The sequence below is a fragment of the Gouania willdenowi genome, chromosome 6 (genome assembly GCF_900634775.1).
Source record: "Gouania willdenowi chromosome 6, fGouWil2.1, whole genome shotgun sequence".
In the NCBI taxonomy this organism is placed as follows: Eukaryota; Metazoa; Chordata; class Actinopteri; order Blenniiformes; family Gobiesocidae; genus Gouania; species Gouania willdenowi.
The window spans coordinates 6,875,496-6,898,397 of NC_041049.1; the positions used below are offsets into that span (position 1 = coordinate 6,875,496).

The 22,902-nt window shown below is 36.1% G+C and overlaps 1 protein-coding gene and 1 pseudogene across 4 annotated transcripts in view; one reads left to right on the top strand and one right to left on the bottom strand.

Moving 5' to 3' along the window:
- Nucleotides 1-22,902, top strand: part of plxnb2a.1 (plexin b2a, tandem duplicate 1) — a 250,675-nt gene that overhangs the window by 27,762 nt on the left and 200,011 nt on the right. The window lies entirely within an intron of this gene.
- LOC114466287 (uncharacterized) lies at nt 3,471-3,585 on the bottom strand (annotated as a pseudogene).

Consider the following 22,902-nt stretch of genomic DNA (forward strand, 5'->3'; position numbering starts at 1 on the left):
TCTTGGGCCAGTTTAGTATGACTAGTTTGTCCCAATATAGTATACATCTGGGTATTTCTCACATACTCAAATTTTTCATACTATCTCAGGTGAATGTGTTACATACTCATTTTGACATCAAACTTAGTATGAGTAGTACGTTAATATGACATTTTGAACACGGCCTTGGTCTCTTACAAGCAGTGTTAAGTTTGTTGTCTAAAGATTTTTCTCGACTACTTTTTTAAAGGGGCCATGTAGCTGTCATGCCATATGTGTTTTTTAAATTTAGATTACATAGTTATATATACATTAATAAATATTGCTGGCCCGGCCAACCTGTGTCTTTATACAGTTTGATGTAATGTTCACTGGCATCACCGCTGTGTACAAGTCTATAGGTGAAATATACGTCGGTAGGTAGATCATTTCAAACATACGTGCTAAATAAAATGACGTCACTTCCTTTTCTCACTGTTTTTTGCTGTTTAGATTTGTGTCAATAAAATAAAGATCATACCCAAACACCATTTGTTTCTTTATATTGTTAATGATAATAATAATAAATGCAAACTTACAACAACAAAAAATAGGTTTTATCCTATTTAACAAAACAACAAACCTGTCACCAGTAATATTCCACCTGGCAGTGGCAGTAATTGCTTGCAAATTCTACATATGGCCCCTTTAAATGTCAATAACTAGGCTGTAACTGATTAGGATTACATGTTAAATGAAAACTTTATATTTTCGTTGACTTATAAAAAAATATAATTTTGTCACATGGGACGAAAACTAATCAGAACTCATGTGCTTTACGCATCGATCACATGACATAAAATCTGTCTGTGCGTATTAACATACATTACTACCATCCCATATCAGGGTGATCGATGGTAGTTGAATCTTTAAAAAAAAAATGCACTCACTCTTACACTTTATATTTTAGTCGACTATATCTGTGAAGGATTTCGTCAACTCTCTAAATGTTAATGTCATTTATTTGACTAAAACTAGACTACAACTGAAATCGTCCTGATAACTACCGTACATTTTGACTAAAACTGAAACGTAACTTTCTGTAAAAACTAGCGACATGTAGCTGTTAGATAAACTCTGGAGTTCACTGCAGTTGGTAAACCATAAGACAACAAAACCAGGTGAAATAATAAATTAGTTAATATCTAGACTTTGCTCTGAAAACCACGCCCAGCAGTTTGTGACCTAAACCCCAAATCAAATCATTACTCCACCCTCCTCTTACCTCATCCTAGGCATGACCTGCACTGACACAATGACTCAATGAAACCAAACCAGTCTGCTGAAGCTAATGATTCAATAAAAGCTTATTTGAACGGTTACATTTATTCATTTGTCTCGTTTTAAGCCTGTAATCATGGCTATACTGCACAACCCTTTATAATTTCAGTATGTGAGTGATGTTATGATATAATGTATCAAATCAGAATGAAATGGATCACGGGTCAGAGCAAATCTAAAGTGCTAGTATGTCATTTGTTCACTGTGCTGTTTTATACTTGAGTTTTAAGAAAAATCAGCACCATATGCAGATGGCTGACTTTGTGGCTATCTGAGCGAATGAGAGACGCCGTCATGTGGGAGCAAAATACTAAATTTAGATGTTTGTTGAAACCTAAAAATCTAGTCTTACATGGTCATGTGGCTGCTATTTCAGAATCCCGGAGTTTAAACCAAAACCGCGTTTTTTCCTCTCAAACTCATGAGAAAAGAGGATTTATTATCCATACTATCAAACGATAAAAGATGTTTAAACTACTTCACATGTATTTAAAACGATGCTATTTAGAGATGCATTTTTCAAGCTTTCTTTAGCCACAGTAATCCATGTTCCCTTTGTTTTTTGGTTATTTTGTCTCAAAACCAAATAGAATTTTTTTAAATTAATTTAAAACCAGAAACAGGAAAACGGGAAAACTAAAAACAAACAAGCAGCGGTTTTATGTTTTAAAATCTGTGAATAACAGTGTTACGGTCCAAATAGTATCCAGATACACTGGTGACTGAGTGGACTTTTGCTCCTGGTCCGGACATAAAAAGAAGCAACGCATAAGTAACATTACTGGTGACTTAAAACGTTATTAATAGATAAATAAATCAAAACCAAAAAAAATGGATGTTACTTAAAACATGCTCATAATATGTGGAACCAGAGGTGGTGTAATGAATCTACTGGTGCTTCTCGTTCCTTGAGATCAACTTCCGTGTGTGTTGACGGCTGTTGTTAGCAGTAGTTATATCGTGCAAAATAATCATTTTTACTTCCCTCAAAAAAACTGTAATTGTTTTTGCAAAAGTGTCAAATGGTAGAAGTTCTAACATCTATTGTTCCTCACACCAGCCTCGCAGTTGATAGTCAGTTACCAGTTTATTTGGATACTATTTGGACCGTAACACCGCAAAACAAAACATACACGTAAGCAGCTTTTTACGAGCTAAAACATCCACAGACTGAATGAAAACAGGAGCAGGACCAGAAAACTGCTGAATTAAATCCTAAACAGTCCTATTGTGTGAGTAGACCTGGTCCAGGACCTGGGAAACGAGGTGCAGCAGACTTCAGTTCTCGCTCAAATTTTACCGTCACACAAAAAAAAAAAAAAAAAAAAACAGAAAAATGCTGCTTATCTGGTTTTTGGTTTTTCTGTATTTCTGTTTTGGTTTTAAATTAAAACATTTTAAAAAAAAAACAAAATAACCACATTATTTGTTATTTTGATTTGGTTTTAAAATGGAATAACCAAAGAACAAAGGGTACACGGATTCACAGTAAATCCTTTGTATCAGGGAAAAAAAGGTGCTGCGGCACACAATCAATTACCCCACACTTCAGCCTCTGTGCTATTTACTGCCTCCTATTTTCAAGGAGACTTACTTTCATACTGAAAGTAATTCATAATTATCTCATAACAGTGTTAGCAAATCACTAATAAACATTGTGCTCAATTATCTGCTAATTAGCTTATTTTCTTTGACTTACAATTGACCATTACAATTAAGTGCACATACTGTAACTAAAGCCTCCAATTTTTTGCAGAAATCTTGGAAGTTATTCGCTGAATTAGAAGTATATATATGTACGGCCTCCAATTTTCCTTTTTTAAAATTTCCCAAATTCTGTTTAAAATTGTTACACTAGAACTCTGTAGTGCATGTGCGCGCAGCAGCCTCTGTGTGGGCTGCTGTAAGTAATAATAATAAAAATGCATCAGTTTTATATAGCGCTTTATCATAGACACTCAAAGTCGCTTTACAGAATTAAGGCATTATTCTTTCACTCCACACTTAGTGGTGGTAAACTACTATTGTAGCCACAGCTGCCCTGGGGCAGACTGACGGAAGCGAGGCTGCCATAGTGCGCCATCGGCCCCTCTGACCACCACCAACACTCACTCACACACTACATTCATACTAGGCAATGTAGGTGAAGTGCCTTGCCCAAGGCTGCCACCCCACTGTGGCACCTGGAATTCTCAGTGGTCTCCCATCCAACTACTAACCAGGCCCAGACCTGCTTAGCTTCCGAGATCTAACGGGATCGGGCAATGACAGGCTGGTGTGGCAGTGACACTGTGTTGTTGTTGCTGCTGCTGAGGTGTGTGCACATAGACAGAGAGAAGCGCTGCAGTAATATGCTTTTAACAGAGCATGTTATATTACTGTGATGTTGCTGTCTGGCTAACGTTAGCTTGTTAGCTCCTCTGAAGGAGGGACTTTGGAAAGTTTGGAGGCAGGGCAAGAGAGCAGCGGGGAGGGAGAGGGAGGGGGGACCTGAGAGTTAGTGACTGCACCTTTAAGATTTCGTAGTGCAAATTTCCATAGCGTGAGTTTCCGTAACTTGAGTTTTCGTGGAGCGCGATTTCATGGTGCGAGAAGTTAATACTGTGAATTCAGTGAATTTAAAGGCCCTATAGATGACACACGTTTTGAGAAAATATCACTCCTTTTCACCTGCAAAATTGGTGGTTGAATTTGAACTATTAATGGGAGTGAACTTTATTAATCTCTGTATTTTGAGCCACGTAATGGCTTTAGGCAAAGGAAGGCCCTACATATCCGTGTTTGAGTAGACACTATCACATACGTTAAATAGCAAATCATTGATTCATAGACCTAGATCTATTAAAAGTTGGTTTGCTAAAAGTCGATACCATTTTGGCTCTGGATTTTGTGGTGATTTATCACATCTGAAGGTATTTTATTAGTTAGTCAAGCCCTCCACCCTTTACTTCTCTTTTATTTTATTTTTGCTCCATCTTTTATTTTCTTTATATTCACCATTTTTTCCCCTTCCCGTTGGTTCTGCGTGTGTGTGCGTAGTAAATTCCTGCTGCAGTTATGAGGTGATTAGTCATATGGTATCAGTTTATTTTGCCAGTAATGGAAACTGCTCGGTGCCAGAAACGCCCCTCGTCTCACAGCATCTCGGTTTCCTTTTGCTCTCGTTTCATCACCTTTTCTTCAGTCGGCCCACATTCCCCCTTCTTTGTTTTTCTTTTATTTTCCTTCTTGCACTTTTTTGTTTTTAACCTTCCAACTTTCTTGTTCCCCAACTTTTTCAATTTACCATAATCATTTTCGCTGTGTCCTCTATCGCCAATGTAAATTTTCTCCCTCCTGTTTGTTGAGGATAACGGAGCGACTCAGCACCTCCCATACAATAAGGAAAACATGCTCAGAATCATAAAATGCCCACGTTTTTAAGTGGTTATTTGTTATGTTTTATTTAGGCTGCGGTCAAAGTGTGGCTTCTCACTCTTGAACAAACTCAGTGCTGTCAGTCAGAGATGGGGGGGGGGGGGGATGGTCGCAGACACGATAAACACATGGACAGCGGCAGGCTGCTGTTTACATTTCCTGGCTGCCAGTCTGATTATAGAGGAATGTGAGGAAGTCTTGGCCATGTCACTTTGGGACGATTGGGGGGTGTTGGGGTCACAGAGGGCAGCAGAGACAGATCTAATGAGAGACAGGCTGTTCATGGCCAGGCAGCTCATAAAAAAATAAAGTCACATTTTTCCAAATGTATGTCTTGGAACCATTTTGACATGCATGAATGTAGTTTTTGATTGTGGTTTACAGGGTTGGTGCACATGAGAGATCATATTCAAAAGAAATGCTCAAAGTCCAATTGGGCTCGACCTGTGGATCAGGAAGGCAATGAAGCACACTGGGATTATCCTGGAATTTGATACTATTAGTAGAAATACACCCACAATTACGTCGATTTTTCTTTTTTTTTTTTGCAACGTGCAAAAGCCCACACCTAGAGCCTGAATTTTGAAAGGTTTGTATGTGTAGAAACGTGTGCAAACCTTAGCTGTTGCAGCTTTATTGGATAAATAATGTCTTTGCTGCTTGAGTCAACATTTCTAGAATGAATTAATCAACAATAATGTTAATAATACAAACATTTCCTATCAGTTTTTTTTTCCTTTTGTTTTTGTTTTTCTATCATTCCATCTTTTCTTGACTTCATCTTCTGTTCTTCTTAATTATCTTGTCTTATTTATAACGGATATAAATAGAGCGGATCTTTTCTGCTTGAGTCAGCTTTTTGGGAATTAATTAATCAGCAATAGGGACGTAACGATTAATCGTAAGGCAGTTAAAAATCGATTCATAAGTATCACAATTGACGTCGATACTTTGAAAATTGAATTGCAGTACTTTTTTTATTTATCCCTTCTCTTGTCCAGCAGTTTATGCAGCGGGTGGAATCTGCTATTACTTTCTTTCTGGCCGCCTTATACTGTTAAACATGTTAATAAATGATTCATTACCCCTTTAGCATCAAAAGAATATCTGTAATATTACGTGAATATCTGTAAAAGTCACGTTTTTCTATTAGCTCTGTCTGCTAGCGCATAGGATCTCTTCTTCACTGCAAGATATCTGCATGCCAACAAACCACTGGGTTACCAGCACCCTCTGCTGGTCCAAACAAATATCTGCCGTAAATCAATGCAATGACGGTTTTTTTTTTTTTTAAGTCCAATTGTTAAGGCACAAAATACATTTTCAGTTGCACTTTTAAAAAGAAAAATAACTATTATGCAGTTTTGCATTGTTTACTATAGAACCAGAATTTAAATTAATAGGCTTCTTCATTTGTATTATTTCTTTATTTATTTCATTCAAGATTTATTTTTAGTTAAATTGCATCATTTTGAATAGTTTATCAAGGGATTCTTTTGACAATGAAGAATAAAAGGAAAATAGTATAGTATTTTCCCCAAAAAAATAAAGGAATATTTTTCAGTCATTTGTCAACATTCCCATTTTGTAAAATAAATCGTCAGAAAATCGTATCGTGAACCCAGTATTGTGAATCGAATCGTATCGGGAGTTGAGTGAATCGTTACATCCCTAATGAAAATACTACAGTATTTTTTAGTTTTTTCCCGAAAAAAATAAAGGAATATTTTTCAGTCATCATTTGTCTACAGTCCCATTTTATTAAATAAATCGTGAGAGAATCATATCATGAACCCAGTATCATGAATCAAATCGTATCGGGAGTTGAGTGAATCGTTACATCCCCAAAATCAGAAAATCAGACGCTTGTTAAATATATTAACAAGCGTGGCTGTAAAGGTGTGCAAATGATTCACACTTGAATATTCTTGTGGTGTTGACTATGTATAAGAAATGAAGTGGAACACTGTAGAATAAAACCTATGCTATGCTGATTCTCTTCTTCAGGAGAAAATGAATGAGTTACATTTTTGTGACAAGAATCTGTCAAAAGTCAAAAGCTACGTTTTCAGCTTGTTTGGCAGGAATTAAAAAAAACAACTTAAATAACAGACTTTTAACAAGAAACTCTTTAAGGTCATTTCAATGTTAGTGCGTTTTGAAATGGAAATGTGATTGTTGCCTCTGGATAGATGTAGATGCAGAAATGGCATGTGTGCGACTCTGCGGGCGGCAAACATGGCATACTGAAACTGCATCTCATTAAGTGTGAGCAGCGGTGGGAGCTGCCAAACAGGAGTAACACACACACACACACACACACACACACACACACACACACACACACACACACACACACACACACACACACACACACACACACTTAGAAACGTAGGCTTCAGGGTTATTTCTCAAGGATACAGCCGCACACGGCGCTGATTGCTGTCTGCTTGTGGGTGAATCCGTCTCATATCAGCACAAACCTCTGACATGACACCAAGCAAGCTTCACCCCCGCAGGAACTTTTTGAGCAAAGTCAAGATTTAAGAGTTTTCTCAAATCCTTTTCTTTTTTTTTGGTGCCATACATAGCTCAAAAAAAAAAAAAAAAGTCTAAACTTTACTGAACCACTTTTCTTATTAAAGTCAAATGAACAAGCACAAAATGGAACGTGCTGCGCAAATTAATTTTGCCATAATTAATGTGTGACTCAATGGTGTGATAACTGCTTTAATAGGCCGTAGTGACGCATTTAACAAATAAATTCGTCCCTATGGACCCCAGGGAACTATGTGGAGTTTGTTTGAGACATTAAAGTTTTCTGCTGCTCCTGCTTAGTGAAACCTTTATTATATATTAACTATATATATAATCATTTTAAAGTACAATTGTTTGTTCAATTACAGTAACGCATTTTAACCTTACCTTTACAAATGTGTTACTGTACACACAAAATGAAAACAAAAAATGCAAAACGACAAGGAAAAATATATAACATGACAGAAAAATGCACAAAATTACTCCAGAGATACAAAATGATGACATAAATAAACAAAATGATGACTCAAAAAACACCCAGAACACACAAAATGATGAGAAAAATACATAAAATGACACAAATGGCTCCAGAGATACAAAATTATAACATAAATACACAATAATGACAACAAAAAACACAAAGCGACAAGAAAAATACATAAAATGACACAAAAACACACCAAATGATTCCAGAGATACAAACATAAATACGCAAACTGAATCCAAAAACACACTAAACGACAACAAAATGACTCCAAAAACAAAAAGCACAAAATAACATGATTTTAGGTTTGCAATTATTTTCATCAACTAAAGTTCGCAATTCCCCTTTTTTCCCCCTCTTAATCCTGTGTTACGTAGCTTCAAGCTAACGTTAGCTAATATCCTTTTATAGCATTAGCCTAGTGCACAGTTGAACTATTGGAGGAGAAAAAAAAAATCATTTTTTAGTCTAGAATGTCCCTGTTAAATAAATAAATGAATGAATAGAATAAATGATTCTGAAAGCGCACACAACCACAGTTAAAAAAATTAACTGCAAAAAACATGGAAATGACTCAATACATACAACAAATGACTACAAAAACACACATTAATAACACAAATACACCAAAAACCCTCTCATTTCCTGGATTCTCGCTCATATTGCTCATATTTCTAAATGTTGACATGAATGCCGACACCTCCCACCCCCACTAAGGACTGTTCTGTTGCTGGACTCTGGAAATATATATATCTGCACCTTATTTTTTAAATACTACCTACCTTATTAATTTTTTATTCACATTATCCTGAGATGCTAAGGGAAGAGTTTATTTTTTAAATTGTAATGTTATATGTTACAAAATATGTAGTTATCTGATTTCTTAATCAGAAAATTTAAGCTACTGTGAAGGCGCTGTTGCACTTTTGCTTAAACCTGTGTTAAAGCTTGAAATTGTTGAATGACTCATGAGACTCATTTACTTTTTATTTTGGGATTTTTCTCTGCATTTTAACTCTTGAGAACAATCACAGCAATAAAGTTGCACTTTTGACAATATATCTGATGTCTGCAGTCATTTTTAAGTGCATTGAAAAAAAGACGAAAAAAAATCGAATTGAAACTCAAATTTTAAAGCTCTACTTTATGTAAATACTGCTGCTGGTTTCTATCCTGTTTTTTTTTATATCCTGCACTATGAGCCAATGCAACTAAATTTTGTTCTTATCTGTAGTGTAAAGTTCAACTTTTAGTGACAATAAAGAAAGTCTAAGTCTAAGAATGTTGATGATGTGGCCCTTGGATCAGACAATCACATTTGTGTGCCCCCTGCTGTGATAAAAGTTGCCTAACTCTGATCTAGATTATTTTATAATCCTTTTAATTACATAACTAAGCTTTTTTAAAACTACAAAAGTATGTTTGCATATCAAAATACAAGGAAAAAAACAACATTGGAATGGAAAAGAAAACTAAATGGTGATCACGGCGTCTGTGATTTCTGATGAACATTAAACATGTCTCAGCCTTCGTACCACTTCAGTTAAAGAAGATAGATTGGAAGTTTTGTGCTGAGCTGAAGTGCAGGTGATGATTGATGGTGAGGAATGGAGATGTAAAGATGTTGATGTTCAGCTCAGGAAAACAACACTCTTATTCACTTCTATTAAAAAACAACAACCACCACCTTCTCCTCCCAGGCAGCTTGGCTCGCTCTCTTTATCTCTCCTGTGGCCTCTCCCTCTCTCTTTTCCCTCTATCTCTCTTTCTTCCAGGCGATGCTCATCTCTCGCTTGGTTTGCTGTTGCTGAGGTCGGCACACCTCACAGCGCTCCGCTGCTCCGGCCAGGAAATTGGACCCTCAACAAACTGTATATTGGAAATGAAATTCCACAGTGTCAGTCGCGTACACAGGCAGGTTTTAACTATAGACTCTTATCTGCAGAAGCTTCTATCAGCAGTTTAAAGATAGAGGCGCTCCGTCTCTCCCTCTCCGGCCTCCTGTCCCTGTCGCTCGTCCAAAGGTGTCGCTGAACGCTGAACAAAAACACATTCATTCACTGAAAGGTCACAGAGTCCAAAGAGCGAAACAGGATTTCTCCCTCAAATCCAGATTAGAGCAAATCTTCCACAATTATAAACAGGAAAGCAGGTTGTTTTGATTGTTCCAAATATGCACAAAGAACTACAGATTTATTGCAGCTTTGTTCTCTTTGAATGGAAACGGACTAATCCAGTGAATCCTCGTTGATCTGGATCTTCTGTCGTGTGATCAGGTTTTGGAGGTTTTTTTGTGTCTGTTGTGGTGTGTGTGTCGAGCCGGTGCAGGCGTGAGTAAAGGAGCACATGACACGTGGACACCTTTTCACCGTTTCTTGATCAGTCTTTTCATTTGTTCCCAAATGCCTGTTGTATTATTATTCCACAGTGTATCTGCGACTGCTGATAGGTTTGATGTAGAGCTGGGCAGTATGACTAAAAATGTGTGTGTGTATATATATATATATATATTCTAACGGTTTCACGGTATATGACGGTATTTTTTTTTCATGCATAATCAGGTGTTCACAGCGTTTTTTACTGGTTGAGAGTTGAATTACTGCAGTAGATTAACTTAGGATTGTCTATTTTACTGTCATGATGAGTGAATATTGTAGAATAATTGCAACAGCAGCCCTATGGCTCTTTGCTGCGCTAGCTTAGCTTTAGCATTAGCTTGATTTCTAGCTTTAAATGCTGCATACTCAGTGGTGTGGTGGTTTCTTATGGTGAATAAGGTAGCGTTTTGTTTGCAGCTCCACCAGGACTTAATTCCACTTTATAGGAATTATAAATTGCGATCCTTTGCTTCTCTGTTTTTGTGTAATGCTGCCGACATGCTAAGCTAACTGTGCCTCCATGTTCGTGAGTGTTGTTCTCCTGTAGCAGAGGCATGCGCACGCAGTCACATGCTCACATGCAGCTTTCAAAATCGTCCCTAATTCTGTTTGAGAGTTTCCACCGTTTCCACCGTCACAGAATCTCGTTTAGTTTCCGTTTCATCATCTCTCCCTAAACAGATGTCATTACTGGCTTTTAAACTTCCTGAAATAGTGCCAAACATGCTTAATATGTTTAATAAAGTGAATTTTATTTTTTTTAATTGGTGTTTTTCTTCTGTATTGCGCAAAAAATCACGCGAGATTTGACGTCTGTCCGTTTGCTAAAGTTGCTACACGTTATACCACCTGTTTTACGATAAAAAAAAATATGTATAAATGTGTGATATTGTTGAAAAACATGCATGCGAGGGTATATTTCCTGTTGTATTGTAATCTTCACTTGTTTTTGTTTAAAATAAATAATTATAACAATTCTGTTTCAGGAATTGATTTACGTTTTTTTTCCGTTCCTTTTCTGCGATTGACGGAAAATCGAAGCTCCTGTTAATAAATAAAACACATTTCAACAAGTAAACATGACTAGAAACTACATTAGGAATTGATTTACGTTTTTTTCCGTTCGTTTTCTGCGATTGACAGAAAATCGAAGCTCCTGTTAATAAATAAAACACATTTCAACAAGTAAACATGACTAGAAACTACATCTGTTTGTCTGGAGCTTCTCTGACCTGCCCCTGCAGAGGTCTCTGTCTGCACCGCTCTGCTCTGTATGTTTGTTGGTTGGATGCGTTCTAATGTGTTTATGCTCCAACTGACATTTACTGTTTAGATTTATTTTATCCAATTAGTGAAACTGGGAGCCAGTGGAGAAGCTTGTTGTTTATGGAGTCAGATGAGCCTGTTTCTCTGTGTTTAGTTTTTTCGCTGTCACTAATTAGATATTGGGTAAAAAAGAAAAAATCTAACATAGATGCAATTGAATCCGTAAATGAGGCGTCAAATACTCTTTTTTTTTTTTTTTTTTTTTTTTTTCTTCCTCATTTAAAATCATCTAAAACAAACACATGCCTTTTAATTCCTCTAAACACAGTGATTTTCCGCTGCTGTGTATCACCGTGCAACAGGCGTAGAGATCATAGCTTTTTCCTGTCATTATGCAACTTGTTAAATTGTGCTTAAAAGTCGCTCCCAGGTGATCTTTTTAAAAACATGCTGCGGTTCATCACCTCGAGAACTGTAATTTCCTCTCAAGCACATTCACTCATTTACTCTCTCAGCTGATTGCAGCACGAAAATCAACTCCCCATTAACCTTGAGACTCAGGCAATTTGGTAAATTCCCATTAACCCCCAGAATGAGTCGTTTGGCAGTTTCCAATTAACCTCCGGCATTAGTCGTTCATCAAACATACAGAGAGCCATTCATAGAAGGTGCAGGACTTCTGTAATGAATCTTTGGGAATAATAATCATTACAAAGTGCTGTTGCATCAGCTGTCCCACCACAATGAGCCGTTTGATAACGATAGCTAATTCTGTAAAAATGGCCCTCTGCATATGTGCTAAATGTTTGAGTTACGTGCGCCTTCTATTGTGCAGTTATTGTTCTCAATTTATGGAGAATTAATGCAGTTTGGCAGCAACTGTTAACGAGTACCAGGAAATAATTGCAGCTGCCTTGTTCTTTCAATTTTGATGTCGCATTAGTCGGGCCTCCGATTCTCAGTTTCAAAATTTCCCAAATTCTGTTTCATCATCTTTCCCTGTTTTGATGACTTTACTGGCTACTAAACTTCCTGAAAGTGTACCAAACATGCTTAATATGATTAATAGTCAATTACTGTTGTTACATTTACATTTTATATGCTTCAGATGATTTACAAAAACAGGATAGTTGCACTTAATCATGTAAGATTATATAGTAAGAACAACGTTAGCTACACTGCTAACCCCCTTTAATTACCACCGCCCCGTGAAGCACCCTCACGTTTAGCACGGACTCCTGTGCAGACGTGTGATTGGAGATCCTTGACGTGTCGCCAGGTAAACTCATCACCAGTTCAGCTAATACACAACAGCTAAACTTGTCTTTGTACCAGAGCCTTTTCAGATTTGAATGCCTTCATAATGGTATGAAACGCTTGTTCATCTCAACACATTAAAAACCCACTTCAGATGAAGCTCTGCGTTTGATTGTACTCGGAACCCGGAAAGGTCCGGGTTGTCAATTTCAACCTCCGATGTAAATGTGTCCCATTCAGTAAACTAAGAAAACGTGATATATTAGCTACTTGAGGGTAAGAGAGACAGAGAAACATCTGATACGTTGAATATGATTTGAACGCACCAGCGAGAGTAATCCAGTATGCATCATTGAACCATTGATTGTAGAGAGAATGCATTGAACTATACAGCATCACTATATTTACATTCCCACTATGAACAGAGTGGGAATGGAAAAGCCACTACATAGTTAATCTATACTTTTAGTCACACAAAAGCCAAATTAGACGACACATTAAAGTAAAAGTTGAGTAGAAAGTGACTGTTTACATCTCAAGGTGTGTGCCGCCATTTTGCTTAGACATCATCGACTCTGGCTGCTTGGATCCGTTTTATCGCACTTTTCTGATTCGTTCAGTCGGATTTATCTGGGTTACGAGTCCAATCGAACACAGCCGAAGCTCTGCTTTTTTTTTTTTTCAATCACAGGATGATTTGATCAGAATTCGATCCTTAACTTGTAGTGCAAGTTTCTCAACAGGATTTTAGTTTGTTAAACTTTCTAGACATTCAGTCATACGTCTTCTGGTGGGAAAATTGTTTGTAAATTAGTTCCATTGTTCTAAAAAATGCATGTGAGGCATTTCCGAGTCATGTTTTTAGCTCTATTTAGTGCGCATACTCCACTGTATATGCTGCCAGTACAGGTTTTTCTTGCTTTTCTAACTTTAACTCTTTTTAACTCTGATGATGGACGCACAACTTCTATCCAGCAGACTCTGCTGAGTGCAACAACATGCATGCAACTTATTTTCTTTAAGTAATTTCCTCCTGGAATCAGTAAAGAATTTCTGATTCTGATTTTAAATAAAGAGCTGGAAAAAAGGTTCAGAACGTGAACTCCTATTTGGAAAACCGGGGCCCTACATGTATGTACATGTGTGTTCTATTTCAGGAAGTTCATTTTGTGATTTTATTTGCTCACGTTTTCATTCTATTTGGTTTTGTTTTTGATCTATTTTTGTTGGTTTTGTCCTGTCGTACTAGACGGTGAGACTGAAACCTCAGTGTTTCCACCCACATGACTCTACAGACAAATGTGATTAAGTCACTCCTGAAGGATCCCAAGGCAAATATGTCCTGTCTGAGGTGTAAAGAGAAGATGTAAACTCAACACCTACGAACACTAGTAGAGAAAGGCGGTGTAGATCTATCTGGGGGAGTGACAGTGCAGCTGAGAGTGTGAACTTCTCTTCCTGAGGATGTGAAAGCGTTCATGTAGGGAAAGAGGAATGTGGGGTTGAGATGCTGCTGCCCGCAGCTTCTCTCTCCTAATGCTCTGTGTCATTGCAGCTAGTCTGATTTCCACAGCGATTTCCTCTTTAATCCGGCCTGTACGCTCCATAGGACTCTGGGCGATGGTAGAACGCAGATAAACACGCACGACTCCACATGCTGAGGGGTGGGTGGGCTTCTCCTTTCTCATTTTAACATTTCAAACCTGCGCTTCTTTCCCCCAGCAAATCTATTTACATTTGTCTGCGTTTTACTTACAATCCTCAATCGGGGAAAAAGGAGTTTGTTAGCGTTGCTGCTACACTGTGTGGACAACATGGTAGAAACAGATGGCCTGTTCCTGTGTGTAATCTCTTTTTTCTTTTTTTTTTCCAAGTATCTGGCTCTTACAGTTCTAGCCCTCAAGCTGATGTAGTTGCAGACCCCTGCTGTGACGGATAAGTGCTGCGTATTGAACTCGATCAGATGGCTTTTAGGAAACAGCATTTAATGCAAACACAAGAGAACATATTATGGAGAGCATCCCAGACTTTCTAACTGGTCCGAAACCAGCTGCCAGATGGTGTAAAAACTTTAAAGCACAGCCTCTTGCAGCATAAAATATTTTCCCCGTCAGGTGGTGCAAAAGATACAAAGGTTGAAATTTTATTTTTGTGATTAGATGGATATTAAATAGTATATTGCCCTTCATATACAGAGAAAGAGAAACATGCAACATTCCAGTTATTACAAATAAATTTGCATAGGGGCATGAACCTAAGGTCGGGGCTTTTAAGAATATTAAAAAATATAATTTTTTTTGGAAATTATTTATTGGAATAATTGTATTATTATTATTATAGGATTTATTTTTATTTCTGTTATTATTATTCTTATTATATTTTCAATAATTGTATCATATCCAAATATAAATAATAATATCCATTCAAAGTAAAAAGAAGTTAAAAAAAAAATAATACCAGGGTTTTTTTTTTAACTTTCCATGGGAATTATCAGAATTTAAAATTTTAAAGGTTGTCCCTTAAAAGGGATGTTAAAGAAATAATATTCTAGTATCATCTAAAATATCAGCATCAATTATTTAGAAATGATTCCCAATTTCTGGTTAATTCCAATGAATAATTATAATAGTTTTTTAATTTTCCTAAAATTTCACAGTGTAAATTTACTGGAATTTTTCTGCACCTTTGGAACCCTAAACACCAATGCATGATTTATTTTGTATTTTTGTTTATTTGTCCATTGGATCCCATTAGCTTCCACTGTGGTGGTTGCTAATCTCCCTGGGGTCCATAAAAAAATAAAATCAAGATTCTAGTACATGTAAGAACAGAAAAAAATTAGACAGTTAAAAATGTACAGAAACATTACATACAAAGGTATATCAAGACACTTTTTCACTACACCAGCAAATACATGATAGCTATGTTTTGAGGCATTTATTTAGAAAGGCTAGTGTTAAGATAGGCCTTTTATATTTCAAAGGCTTTGCTTCATGAAGTTCCTTTTAAACACTGGATTTCTGAAGTTGCATAAAACCCAGGGGAGAATCCACACGGCTAAGTCTCTGCTGAGTCTGTGTCGTCTTATTCAGGTTGGACCTGGATTACAATGTGCTTCTGATGTAGCCCCAGAACCTTTGCTGCTGTTACGGGGATAAAAGGATGTTTTGATCTTGGGTAAACTCTTCATGCTTGAAGTAATAAAATTGGTCACAATTGGCTTCGTGTGGAGTGTGTAGTTTTTAGAAAGCCTGGTGTTATTTGTGTGGATCTGCCAGAGGCTGTCGTGAATCGTGATAAGAGTTGGCATAATAACAGGCTTATTCCATCAAAGAAGAAACAAAGTGAAGTCAGTGAAGGAATCAAACGCCAGCTTTTACTTTTTAAAGTTTACAGGATAATGCATACCTTGTTTCTGATATGTATTCAGTGATTAGGGAACTATTGATTGCATTTCCAATAGTCCTGTGTGCTGATATTAGGATATGTGAACAAATCTTTCTGCTTTTAGGTCGTTTCCATCATAGGACTCTGTGAGAACGACAGTTTGGTTTGGTTGGAAGTGTAAAAAGTAGAATTTTGTGGGCACAAAATAACTCAAAAAGCAACGAAACACACAGAATGTTTGCAAAACACAAAAAATGTCAGAAAAATGCACAAAATATTTTCATACGTACACAACAAAAACACGCAAAACCATAAGAAAAATACACAGCCTCCAAACGCCACGCAGAACAACAAAGTAGACAAAATAAGAGAAAAGCACACAAAATTATTCCAGACAGAATGACTCCAAAAAGACACTAAATGTCTCCCAAAACACACTAAATGACTTAAGAAACAAGAATTGGGTAAAACACATAAAAGAACAAAAACACGTAAAATGACTTGAAAAACACAAAAATTTTTTAGAAAAACACACAGAATGACAAGAAAAAAATACACATAAGAGAGACATTCGCACATTTATTCCTGACATACAAGATGATGACGACAACATGCAAAACGGCAACACAAAATTTACAAATCAACAACAAAAATACACAAAATGACTCCAAGAAGACACAGAATCACCACAAAAGACATGCAAAGTTTCACCAAAACACTCTAAATAAACACACAAAAAGAGTCAAACGCACAACATAATAAGGAAAGCATGCAAAATGACTAAAAATACACAAATGTTTTAGAAAACACATTGAATGACTTAGCAAACGCAGAAAATGACTCCAACACAAAACAACAAGAAAAAACATGCAAATTAATTCAAAAACACACTAAATAACAACAAAAATACACAAAATGACACTCAAAACACACAAAAAACAATACGGTATTTTTCGGACTATAAGGCGCACCTTATATTATTATTATTATTATTATTATTATTATTATTATTATTATTAAGACTCATTAAGCTAAACAAAATAGTCAGATAAGTCAGACTTTATTCAGCTCATTAACAATAACTCTCAACATTGTTCAGGTTTAACACATAAAATACAGAAGAATACACTCACTGACTACAGTAGCCCTAAAGTGCCAAAAATCCATCAAGCAGTGCAGCTTCATAGTTTACCAAGGTTGTACTAAAACATTTTGACATATTAATTTCATACATAAGGTGCACCTGATTATTAGGCGCACTGTCAATTTTTTTTGAGAAAATTAAAGGATTTTAAGTGCGCCTTATAGTCCGAAAAATACGGTAGTCAAATGGTTTGTTTTTACCTGTATTAAAGCTCAGATTGGTCTTTTTTTTAATACAGACATCTTGTGGCCCACTGATCAGATAAAATCCAATTTGTGTGGCTTTTAGTGTGATAAAAGCTGCCCACCTGTGGCACACAGAGCCAGTGATTGATGCCAGTGGGACGTTGAGAGCAAACATCAGCTGTTTGTGACAGAGAGAAGGTTGTCGCCTCCACTTCACCTTGCGTCGTCTTGGCCTCGGTAAACAACTTTGGGAATATCTCTGTGTTTGTGACCAATGTGGACTTGATGATTAAGAAAAGCACTGGAGGCAGGAGATTAAAAGCAGACACCTCCAGTCACGCATGAATCATCCAATCAGTTCCACAAAGTCCCAGCAGAGAGATGGATGAACCGTTAGCATTGTTTGTTGCTTTTATTATGTCTCCCTCACGTTGTCTCTGCTTTGTTCCTCTAATAGAAATAAAGCTCCCATGGTACACGTCTCACACCTTACACCTACAGCAGATCAGATGAAAAATAACATTTGATGTTATTAGTGTTGACTTGGAAACCAAGTTAGCATGAAATTTAAACACATTTAATAAACACACACTGTGAAAACTTTGCTGTTCAAATCGAAACTTTACAAGACAAAGACTAAAACTTGAATTTAGGTTTGAATTTAAGGGTTTGATGCATCATGTTTTTTTTAAGGCACATAGTACCGTTCTATAGCATACTCAAATAACTACGCTACCCACATTTTTTTGGAAAAAGGTGCAAATTCCAAAAAAAACTTTGTAGCACACGGTTCATGACGCTTCGATTTCGCCTCTGTCTCTTTAAGAATCTCCAAGCTTGTCTGACGCGCCCATGAACACGCCCCCTTCAGTACTCATACAAACACGCATGGATGTTGTTTACTTCTGTTTTTCTGCGCGCTGTATTTGGCTACTTTCTACATTTTTACATCGCTACAATACATTAGAATGATTATCAAAGTGAGGAATGCTAACGTACGGACGGAGATCTCTCCCTTGTCACACACACACACAAACACACACCCGCTTACCCGTGCTGCTGGCTCTGAAGAAGTAGTCCAGACTAGGCATTGCATTGTTTTTTAGTGTCAGTGTACTTATTAATCCATGATCGACACGCAGTTATCTCTGTTATCTCAGTTATCTCTGTCTTTGATGGATTTTTTTTAATTTTATTTAATTTTTTAATTTTAATGCGTACATAAATGAGTACAGACAACATAAGCCATGGGTTTCTTGCAAAAGTATTTAAAATAAATAAAATGAAAAGCTAAATCTGCGGAGGCGGGTGCTGTGAGCTGAACTAAGGAAGAGAGCATAGGAGAGGGAGGGGCCTCGTCCCCAAGGCGGAGCCTCGTCCCCTTGAGTAAAACAGCAGGAAAATGGCTGCTGACAGGAGATTTAAAGATTACTCAAAAATACGTGAATCAATCTGAGAAACACTGGAGGTATAGTTTTCTGGAGGGAATGACACACAAACATGATATAAAGCAAAAAAAGTGATTTTTACATGATACCCCCCCTTTAAGGGTTTATTATTGTTGAATATCTTAAAGCGCGTTCATAACTGAGTTGAAACGCTTTAGTTTCCCTGTAAAGTCTGCTTCTGCGTTAGGCTTTAGACTGACAGACAGGACCATTTAAGTACTCGACCAGGCAAGGCAAATGTATATGTATCGTGCATTTCATACACAAGGTATTTCAATGTGCATTACGAGATAAAAAAAATGCAACCGAAAACCTTTAACAGTTAAAAAACTTGGATTTAAAAATGTTCACATTGGATGCTGACTTCAGCTCAAATACAAATACAACCATAGAACAGACTTGAAGCAGTGAGGAGCAGCAGGCGTGTGTTTATCGAAACTTTCCAGAATAACCACATTCTGACATTTTTAGTTTGTGAAAACCAGCTCACGGAACACGCAAACGTACATGAGACTCACCGAGGGGAAGCGATTCAGGGAGTCACTAGCTGTGTTTTGCAAAATAAAAGCGATATTTTTATATGTCGAAAATTATACTTGTGTTTTGAATGTGTTTCCATTAAAGGTTGTGTCGAGACTTCACTGCAGAAAGACGGACACTCAAAACCTCCTTATAAAACTCAGCATTCCTTTGTTGTTAACTGTCTAATGTTGCAGTAATTATTTTTAAAGTATAATGCTGGGAAATGTCTTGGTCTCCTCTTCTGTCTGTACGTACCGCGCCGTGTTTTATTGGAGAAAAGTGTTCATGTGACCAGGTGCGTCACGTTCTGTGACAATTATTTGCAGAAAACCTGTTTCCTTTGAGCTTTTGCGATACATTTCAATATTGAAATGTCAGAAATTCCTCTTCGTGAAAGCATAGTTTAGATTTTGCACATTTCCAAGAGTGACTGTACGATTTGAGTTCCAGCCCTGTGACTGTCCTGCTCTTGTCAGTGCACTGTGAACGCAAAACCGAACCAAAACAAGGCCTTAACATTATTTTCATCCAGGGCTGTTTTTCAGTTTCAGTTTATTTGTTTCAGTCTTACAAAAATCTGTCATAAATCAACAATTTAAAGATGTACAACACAAGACCGAAACAGGCAGGAGCAAAATGCTAATATGCCCAACATAAATCATTACATTCAAGTTCCCTTACTCAGATAATACAATATTTATATATATATATATATATATATATATATATATATATGCATTTAACAAAGTATGTGAAAAACACCTTATTAGAGCATCAATTTTTTTATTTAAAATTTGCCCAATTCTATTTTGGGATTTATCCATTTCCACGTCATTTTACACTTTTCTGTTTTGTTTGCATTTCATCATCTTTCCCCCTTTAGTTGACTTTAAAACTTCCAGAAATCCTACTAAACATGCTAATTATTATAATTTATAATTAATAGTGTTAACTACTATTATTAAATTAACTTTTATATTTTTCAGACATCTTACGACTTCACATATTTGAATGCAGTTATAATAAGCAACATTTTCATTCGCAGGATAACATGACAACTCGTTGAACCTAAACTCGTAGTGAGAGATTTTGAATGAGATTATGAGCTGAACTGGACATACCCGACATTCAATCGCCCGTTTTCCGTTATGAAATGGCGTGTAAAATAAATGTGATATTGACCCAAGACATTAATGTGAGGCATTTCCGTGTCATGTTGGGGCCTGATTTCAAATAAAGGGAGAGAAAAGACTTCAAAATTGCTTTTTTGGTTACAGAGTGTGAATTCCGCAATTCATCCTCACCCTCTAAAACCTGAGTCAGCATGTAGGCTTCACGTCATTTGGGATTACATAGGCCAAAAAAATGTATGGTGTTTGGAAGTTTCACTAAAGTTCAGCTGATTTTATTTCTGAAACTGCACAACTTGAAATAGGAGTGTTTGAAAACCCGGGCCCAAAAAACGTCTAATCGAGGTGCTTGAAAAATGACCGCGTCACTTGTATTGATTAGCATCACCGTTCCACCACAGCAGATATATTGGAGTCATTTTCCTGCTATGTGGCCCAGCAGAAATCTTTGTTATTGCCACCTAAAATATATATGACGGGCATTACTGAAATACAATGCTTTCTCGTTCTTCTGTCTTCAAGCGCTCAGTCGTAAAATCAATATTTCTGCTGAAAACAGACTTAGACATACAGGATGAGGCTGTACTTCACAATATTATAAATTCATTCTTTATGTTCAAAACATGTCTTATTTTGCCCTTCGCCCTTTTTATGTGTGTGTCTGTTTCATATTTACTTCATTAATTCTTCATACTGTTTTCATCTTTCAAAATGTGAATTTTTGCTTACTCATTGTTTTTTTTTTTGACAAAATGCCGAATTCAAATTCAGTATTCGTGATGTGTTTATACCATTATAATGTAGTAGGTGTATTTCCTACTGTATCTGTATTTGAGGAATTTTATTCATTCTTACGTTATGCTAAAAATATTTTATTTTATTTTTTATTCATTTATTCATTTATTTATTTATTTCATTTTATTTTCTAAAAAATTTTGTAGAATAAAGAATTTTGTAGAATAAAGAATTTTATTCATTCTTATATTATGCACAAAAATATTTATTTAATTTTATCTTTGTTTATTTTTAATTTTTATTTATTGTATTTTATTAATTTTTATTTATTTATTATTTGTTTATTTATTAATTTCATTATTATTAGTTTGACATCCCACTCATTAAGTATCTATTTGTAGAATAATTAATTTTATTCATTCTTATATTTTGCACAATTTTTTTCATTTTATTTTATTTCTTTATTTTAATTAAATGTTATTAAATGTATTCATGTTATTATTATAATTGTTATTATTATTATTATTATTATTATTATTATTATTATTATTATTATTATTATTAATAATAAGTTTTATTGTATTTATTTCATTTTATTTTATTTTTGTGATAATGTTAGATGACTTTTAATGACTTCCTACTCATTAAATATCTATTTGTCTGTCTGTGTGCGAATAGACTGAATGATTTTCATATAAATCTAACGTGTCCTCTGGTTTAATGAGTGTGCTAACGCTAACAGCTGGTGCAGAGGTTTTAATCAGACTTTGAGCTGAGAGAGAAGGTGGAGAAACAATGACACTCACTCAGGTTTTTGTTCCACATCCTCAGCCTAATGTTGCTAATGATCTACATTTCTGGTTGCCTGGCTGCTCGTGCCTTTCTCACCCCACACGTTGGTATGTGTGTGTATGCCTTTGTAATATGCTTCCATACATTATACACACTCAATTATGTACATTTAGAAACCTCATTCTAGAGCTTCCAATTTTCCATTTCTAAGTTTCCCTGATTCTGATTCCTAATAGGCCTATATCCTGATTTAAAGTCATGGCTATTTACCTTTCCAAAATCATGCCAAATGTGCTTAAAAGTGTTAACTGAGCTAGCCATTATTAATCATTTATTATTTATATGCTTCAGATATGTAGAAGGGAATGTCACGCTACAATCATACATGATTAAGTTGAGCAACATACACTTTTAAGACATTCAGCTAGTTGTTTTACATGGAGAATTATTGTTAAAATTACTGTCATTGTTTCATAACATGAAGTTTTAGGTTCATGTTATTTACTGTAGCTTTTTCCGTTTTGGGATAGGAAATCTACCATATCGCAAGATTTTGCACGAGATAGTCTTTTTTCTTTAGAAATTTCTATGGCTTCAACAATCCATTTCTAGAGAATAGCATTGTACAAAAATAAATGCGTGGTATTGTCCCAAAACTTGCATGTGAGGGTATACCGTACATTACTTGTTTATTTACCAGTTAGGTTTTAAAAAGTTAATTCAATCTCTTATCAAACAAAGACGCCGTTTAGACTAATGACTAGTAACAACAGCTCTATTTTGCCGTAGATTAGCCTTGACGTCCTCAATATTCATTGGCAGTAGTGTAATAAAATACCTCTCTGTGCAGCAGTATTTGGCACAAAAATGCTGCAATTTGGTATTTTGGTGTTTCTTTGGAATTGTCTTGAAGCGTTGGG